We start from the raw sequence: 6273 nt of genomic DNA on the forward strand, positions 1-6273 counted from the left end.
TTTAAGTTTATTTAGATTCATTTTCCATTGCTCCCTCCCTTGGGTGTGTGAGCTCAGCAACAACGTGGACATTGTTGTGTGTGCACTGTGTGTGTGTGTACACTCTGTGTGTGTACACTATGTGTATACACTGTGTGTCACTGTGTGTCACTGTGTGTGTGTCACTGTGTGTACACTGTGTGTATGTACACTATGTGTATACACTGTGTGTGTCACTGTGTGTCACTGTGTGTGTGTACACTGTGTGTGTCACTGTGTGTGTGTACACTGTGTGTGTATATATATACACTGTGTGTACCCTGTGTGTGTACACTAGGTGTATACACTATGTACACCGTGTGTACACTGTGTGTGTGTACAGTGTATACCCTGTGTGTGTGTACACTGTGTGTGTACACTATGTGTATACACTGTGTGTACACTGTGTGTGTACATTGTGTGTGTACATTGTGTGTGTGTACACTGTGTATACCCTGTGTGTGTGTACACTGTGTGTGTACAGTGTGTGTGTACACTATGTGTATACACTGTGTGTACACTGTGTGTGTACATTGTGTACATTGTGTGTGTGTACACTGTGTGTACATTGTGTGTACACTGTGTGTGTACACTGTGTGTCACTGTGTGTCACTGTGTGTGTCACTGTGTGTCACTGTGTGTGTGTCGCTGTGTGTCTGTGTGTCACTGTGCCTGGCACAAGCGTCGTGGTGACGTCACCGCCACTTAGTGGCGAATGGCGGTTGTTCTTGTGTCACTGTGTACACTGTGTGTGTCACTGTGTGTGTACACTGTGTGTGTGTACACTGTGTCACTGTGTGTGTCACTGTCACTGTGTGTATGTACACTGTGTGTATGTACACTGTGTGTGTGTACACTGTGTATGTACAGTGTGTATGTACACTATGTGTATACAGTGTGTGTACACTGTGTACACTGTGTGTGTACACTGTGTGTACAGTGTGTGTACATTGTGTGTACAGTGTATAAACTGTGTGTGTACACTATGTGTGTGTGTACACTGTGTGTGTACACTGTGTGTACACTGTGTGTGTGTACACTGTGTGTGTGTACACAGTGTATACACTGTGTGTGTATACACTGTGTGTGTGTACACTGTGTGTGTGTGTACACTGTGTGTGTACACTGTTTGTGTCCGCATTGAACCGAACCCCCGGCAAGGCCATCTACTTAATGACGAGAGAAAATTCACACGAAATGTCCTTTTCAATTAAGTCTTCCAGATGTAAATTGATACAAGCTTTTAATGAAGAAATAAAATCATCTAATTCAAAACACAACACAAGTCAAAGATGTTTCATTTTAAAACTTCAAAAGGGAGCATGGGGTACTTGTGTGAATGCGTCCTTCGTGTGCAAATGTTGTGACTTTCCTGGCCTGAAGGCCGTCAATGTGTTGGACCATTATTGGTGCACAGCGTCTCAACAACAGCAGTGGGGTTTGCTTCAACCGATGGTTACGAACATCCAGACGTCAATCAGCAAGGTGCATTTCTAGTCCTAGTTAGACAAAATCTACGTCAACATGTAAGACAAAACTACAAGTCGTGTTATAGAGAATGTATCTCTTCTACGTGTAACTTCAAGGTGGTATGCCTTGTAACTGATGAATGATCCGAGCGTGTTCCCTATTTCAAAGACAATGAGTTGCTCCAGATGCATCGTGAAACACAAAAATACCGTTTGACCTGTATCACAAGAACAACGGGTCCCACCTGAGTTCTCTGTACAGGTTACTTTCAAACACACACACACACTTTGTCCTAACATCACTTATTCAATGTTTGACCCATATAGATCAAATGTTACAAGTATGCACAAAACCAGACAAGTATACATTCTCAATTATTGACAGGCATATTAACAAAATTTGATTACTGCAGTGAAATATCCTGCATCACGTTACATCGTATTAACAAGAAGCTTAAAAAAAAAGTGGCACAGTCTGCTTCACAGTGTATGTAAAACATACTGTTGTGTCATTCAAAACGAGTAGGCCATTGCATGCTGGCGTCTGAGTGAAAATGTAGCAAATTCTAAACATTACCTACAAACTACACAACTGAGATGACACATCAATCATCGCCCCCTACTGACAGGCTCTTTTTTCGATTTAAAGCTTTCGTGACTGCAAGGATTCATCTTCTTTGGTTCTTTCGGTAAAGTCACGTAGAATCTTAGCAGCGTTGATTGTAGCTCTGTCGTCCCGACAGGTTTGTTCCTTTCACCTGAAGAAGGCCACTTGTGTTGTGGCCGAAACGGCGTGAGAATTTGATTGTTTTATTTTATTATTTTATTCTCATTCTACGTGACTTTACCGAAAGAACCAAAGAAGATGACAGGCTCTTGTCCAGGCTCTTACCACACAGGGGCAGTAGCAGCTGCCCCTGTGTGGTACAAGGGACACCACCTTGTACCACACAGGGGCAGCTGCTACTTGGGGATGCTCTTCGAGCGTGAGATGAGATACAAAACTCCGAGTTGCTGAGGCGATTAAGCAAGCACCATGTAAAAGCAATTATTATAACATAGTGAATGCTTGGGAGCTTATTGGCTCTTGCTCCTGGTTAGAGATCTACCCAACCCACGGGCCCACAAAGTGTTCAACTTCACGTTCTTGTCATTAAAGGCCTGTGACAAAGGTGCATCTATTGTAGCGACATCGTCTCTGGCTTACACATCTACCGGGTCTCCGCTTGACTTTGTATTGTCTAGGAGCAAGTCCACCCACACCTCCACTTCCAGAAACTGCTGGGAGTTGCCTCACTCTGACTCACAGTCAGAATTCTCCTCCTGCTTCACGATGTGAAGGTCCCATTTTGGAGTTGAATCTTCATCTTCAGATTTTACCTTCACTTCTTCGCTCATCACTTCTTCACATTTCACCATCACCTCTTCATATTTCACCTTGATACCTTTAAAAGTGTCCAAGCTGGGATTTTCGTCAGGTTCTTGTTTCATGAGGGATGGGCTCATTGCAGCACTTTGACTTTCACAAGCTGATTTCAGACTCCGACTCCGCTCCTTGTGGATCTTCCGATGCTTTTGTGTTCTCTGGTATCTTCGAAGAGTTGATGAATCTGCAAACGGCTTCCCGCACAGAGCACACTTGAAGGGTTTCTCTCCTGTGTGTGTTCTCTGGTGTTTTACAAGATCAGATGACTGTGCAAACGCCTTCACGCACACACTGCACTTGAAGGGTTTCTCTCCCGTGTGTGTTCTCTGGTGTATTACAAGATTACATGAATCTGAAAATGTCTTCCCACACACACTGCACTTGAAGGGTTTCTCTCACGTGTGTGTTCTCTGGTGTTTTTTAAGAGATGACCGTGAAAATGCCTTCCCACAAACACTGCACTGGAAGGGTTTCTCTCCCGTGTGTGTTCTCTGGTGTAATACGAGATGATATGACTGTGTAAACGCCATCCCGCAGATCGTGCACCTGAAGGGTTTCTCTCCCGTGTGTGTTCTCTGGTGTTTTTTAAGAGCAGATGAATCTGAAAATGTCTTCCCACACACACTGCACCTGAAGGGTTTCTCTCCTGTGTGTGTTCTCTGGTGTGATTTAAGAGCAGATGAATGTGCAAATGCCTTCACGCACACACTGCACTTGAAGGGTTTCTCTCCCGTGTGTGTTCTATGGTGTACTATAAGATGTGGTGACTGTGTAAACGCCATCCCGCAGATCGTGCACCTGAAGGGTTTCTCTCCCGTGTGTGTTCTCTGGTGTTTTTTAAGAGCAGATGAATCTGAAAATGTCTTCCCACACACACTGCACCTGAAGGGTTTCTCTCCTGTGTGTGTTCTCTGGTGTGATTTAAGAGCAGATGAATGTGCAAATGCCTTCACGCACACACTGCACTTGAAGGGTTTCTCTCCCGTGTGTGTTCTATGGTGTACTATAAGATGTGGTGACTGTGTAAACGCCATCCCGCAGATCGTGCACCTGAAGGGTTTCTCTCCCGTGTGTGTTCTCTGGTGTTTTTTAAGAGCAGATGAATCTGAAAATGTCTTCCCACACACACTGCACCTGAAGGGTTTCTCTCCTGTGTGTGTTCTCTGGTGTGATTTAAGAGCAGATGAATGTGCAAATGCCTTCACGCACACACTGCACTTGAAGGGTTTCTCTCCCGTGTGTGTTCTATGGTGTACTATAAGATGTGGTGACTGTGCAAACGCCATCCCGCACAGAGTACACTTGAAGGGTTTCTCTCCCGTGTGTGTTCTCTGGTGTTTTACAAGATTACATGACTGTGTAAACGCCATCCCGCACATCGTGCACCTGAAGGGTTTCTCTCCCGTGTGTGTTCTCTGGTGTTTTACAAGACCAGATGACTGTGCAAATGCCTTCCCGCACACACTGCACTTGAAGGGTTTCTCTCCCGTGTGTGTTCTCTGGTGTGTTTTAAGAGCAAATGAATCTGAAAATGCCTTCCCACAAACACTGCACTTGAAGGGGTTCTCTTCCGTGTGTGTTCTCTGGTGTTTTTTAAGAGCAGATGGCCATAAAAATGCCTTCCCACAAACACTGCACCTGAAGGGTTTCTCTCCTGTGTGACTCCTCTGGTGCTGTGTCAAATTTCCAGTCCGATCCGTGCTGTATGCACGCTGGTCGCATTGTTGACTTGTCGTACCGAGCTGCGCTGAGTGCCTTTGCTCCATCAGACCAAATCTGCAGAGGAAGCGTCAGATGCAGACATAAAAAAAGAATATCCACACCATCTACACGTCAGGCACAGAGAAATGCACACGTGAACACGTCTAAACTTATTAATATTTTCATGATGTAATGAAATGTTTCTCAAATTCATCAGATTTGATAAATGTGCAAACGCCTTCCCACACAGAGTGCACCTGAAGGGTTTCTCTCCACGGGCTGTTATGGCACACAATGAGAGGGCAAATGTCATTAATATGCCTGGAAGCCTTCATATCTTCAAGATGAATGTTAACCCAAAACTCTAAGCACACAATTTCGGCTGTCTGACTACAAAATGAATATTTATGAGAGCTAAATTCAGATGACATAGCAAAGGGTGTTGAAAACAATACTATTTGTGTTATGCAGAAATGCATAAATCAATGTTCAATCGCAACTTAGAGGTGTGAATCCAGGCTCAGATGACCTTGAAATGCTGGGATGAACAGATCCGACTTCAGCTGCATGTGTGTGCTGTGTTCACCTCCTGTTTCCATTCGTATAAAGAGTTCCAGAGGAAAACAAAAATAAACTATTGTTTTGATATAACCTCCTTGTTCAACAGAGTTAATAGACTTTACTGCAAACACAAACTTGACACTGTCACACACTGCCATGGGTAAACAGGTGGCGGTGTGACCAGAACCATGTCTGGCCACCTTCATCTGCTCAGCATTAATTCTTCCTCACTCCACCAAGTAATGAATCGAGGATCAATCAACATAGCCGAGGCTATCCGTGTCTCTGTCTCTCTCTCCCCGTGGTGAAGGTGTTCCCCTCCACACATTGAGTCAACAGCGGCACGCGCTTAGCGTCTTTGACCGATAGATACATTGACGCACGTATTGTTGGTTCTTTCAGTAAAGTCACGTAGATAGAAAATAAAAATAACAGATTAAATTCAATAAGATAAAGACCACTTGTGCTGCGATCGAAACGTCGTGGGTTTATTGCTTTATTTAAAAATATATATTTTTCATTTATTTTTATTATTTTATTTTCTATCTCCGTGACTTTACCGAAAGAACTAAGAATATTAATTCCTGCAGTCACCAAAGTTTTAAGTCAAAACATTCACACACGTTGACAAAGCCTCACCTTGTGTTGTTGTGGGCAGGTCGCTTCTGATAACAAGAGCGGTATAGCAGCTCAAGCAGGCTTGGCCTGGTGAAAAAAATAAAAACTTGCGTGAATATTGACAATAAAACAAAGTTACAAAAAGGCGAGCCGGGTGAAGACAAATTAAACTTAAGCGAGATCATTAAAGTGAATGCAATCAGGCGAGGGCAGGACGCAAGGCCCCACGTGGCTAGGCCTCGCGTTGTAAAGTTCCAAACTGGACATCGATTCCCATGCTCGCTGCTACTCAACTGACATCCCTACGAGAGAGAGAGGCTCTACCTTGGTAAACAACAACAACCACCACCACTACCACCATGAGAATTTCTCACCTCGGATTTCAGTGCAAGCGTGGATCAGCAGCCTCCTGTTACCTCGCGACGTCACGCGGGTAGGCAGGTAACATGACGTCACTTCCAGGGTAAGAGACACGCCCCT

General features: G+C 44.3%; 1 long non-coding RNA gene across 1 annotated transcript; it reads right to left on the minus strand.

Moving 5' to 3' along the window:
* Positions 1–1255: 1255 nt before the first annotated feature.
* LOC142919857 (uncharacterized) lies at positions 1256–5205 on the minus strand. Its single transcript, XR_012938516.1, has 3 exons — positions 5144–5205; positions 4552–4689; positions 1256–3097 (listed from the first exon to the last, which is right to left on the minus strand). It is a non-coding gene; the product is annotated as an uncharacterized LOC142919857 (long non-coding RNA).
* Positions 5206–6273: the final 1068 nt, after the last annotated feature.

This window comes from Petromyzon marinus, unplaced genomic scaffold, assembly GCF_048934315.1.
Source record: "Petromyzon marinus isolate PM22_M1 ecotype Great Lakes invasive population unplaced genomic scaffold, UKy_Petmar_22M1.pri1.0 PM_G_Scaffold_65, whole genome shotgun sequence".
Lineage (NCBI taxonomy): Eukaryota > Metazoa > Chordata > Hyperoartia > Petromyzontiformes > Petromyzontidae > Petromyzon > Petromyzon marinus.